Below are 1,872 nucleotides of genomic sequence, written 5' to 3' on the forward strand. Positions count from 1 at the left end.
AAATCAACCAGACAAACAAAATATATAAAAAGCGGGAGCGGAAAACAAGATGGGGAGAGAAGGTGAAGCACACAAACACAACATTTGAGAGCAGGGAGATGTGTGGAAGGGAGAGGGCTTGGGGGGAGGAGGCATGGGAAGGGGGGGGGGGGGGTGGAGGGAGAAGTATAAAACACAAGGACACCAATGACTTCCAGGACAGAAGTTGGTATTTCAAAAAAGTGGAATTGGGGTGAAATTAGCGGGGGTAGAAAAGATCAAGGTTTTGGATGGGGGAAGATAAGAGATGGTGGTGAACAGCTGTTTTAAAGACCTGGAGGGTGGAGTGGGATTGAAGAGAGTGAGGGAGTTTGTTCCAGAGGCGGGAGAAAAGAGGAATGAAGGAGTGAAGGTGAGCAGCGAGTCTTGATTTTGGCAGTTTGACCATAAGAGGGTTGCAGGCAGATCTTGTGCGACCTGTAGGAATATTTGCGGGACAGAGCCCAGAGAGAGCTGGGGGGGCAAGGCCAGAGAGGAGTCGGTAGAAGATGGAAAGACCACCAACCTGCCTGCGGTGAGTGAGTGAGAGGCCCTTGGAGTTAGCTTCATCGCGGGAGATTCCAATGATTCTGAATGCTTTGGTTTCAACAGCGTGAAGACGAGCTAGGTGTGAGGCAGGAGCACCAGCCCAGAGGGGAGAGCAGTATTCCATTGAGCTGCGGATGAAAGCCTTGTATGTGGTGAGGAGCTCAGGTGTGCCAAGGAAGGACTTCGCACGACGGAGGATGCCCAGTCGGCGACTGGCTTTGGAGGCCAGATTTGAAATGTGGTTTTCCCAGGAAAGATCATGGCAGATAGTGGGACCCAAAAGCTTGAGTGACAGAACTTCTTGGAGAGGATTATTCAGAAAGTGGATGGGAGGGTTGTCCAGTCGGTCTTTTCGGAGAGACATCGTAAGAGTGTGAGATTTGTCAGGATTGAAAGACATGTTCCACTTGTTTGCCCAGTCTGTGATTTTGTCCAGGTCTGCAGAGAGTGAGGAGGCAGCAGACTGCCGATCTGAGGGATGAAGAATGGAGCGACAGAGAGTAGAGTCATCAGCAAAGAGATACAAAGGATTTTCAAGAGAGTCAGAGAGATCATTGATGAAGACCAGAAAAAGGACAGGGCCTAGAACACTGCCTTGTGGAACTCCAGCCTGAACAGGAAGAGGAGATGAGAGAAACCCATTCAGGGCCACACGTTGACTACGACTAGAGAGGAAGTCCGCCAGCCATGCGTGGAGATTTCCATGGATACCAAAAGAGGAGAGTTTGGTGAGCAGAGCGGGGTGCCAGACCGTATCGAAGGCACGTGATATGTCAAGGGAGACTGCTCTAATTTCCTGTTTGGCATTGAGGACCTCCATCCATTGTTGAGAAAGCAGAAGCAGCATGTCCAGAGTAGAGTGTCCAGGTCTGAAACCAAATTGATGATCAGAGATCAAGCCATTGGAGAAGAGGAAAGATTTCATATCTGAAGCAATGATGGATTCCATGACTTTGCTGATAATTGGGAGAAGGCTGATTGGTCTGTAGTTGCTGGGATCTGTTTTTGCACCTTTTTTGTGCAAAGCGGTGATGTTGGCAGATTTCCAAGCAGATGGAAGATGACCTTGGGCAAAAGAGAGGGTGAAGAGAACAGAGAGAGGGAGTGAAAGAGCGGAAGAACAGGATTTTAGGACCCGTGGGCTGATGCCGTCAGGTCCAGTTGCAGAATCCGAGTCGAGGGTTGACAGAAACTTTTCCACCTTGTCAGGAGGAAAGGACACAGAGTCCAGGAGCAGCTGGGTACGACTGGGTACGGTGGGTACAGAGAGGGATGGGTTTGGGACACAAGATTTAGAGGCAAACA

This window comes from Myxine glutinosa, chromosome 2, assembly GCF_964187855.1.
Source record: "Myxine glutinosa chromosome 2, kmMyxGlut1.1, whole genome shotgun sequence".
Classification (NCBI taxonomy): Eukaryota; Metazoa; Chordata; class Myxini; order Myxiniformes; family Myxinidae; genus Myxine; species Myxine glutinosa.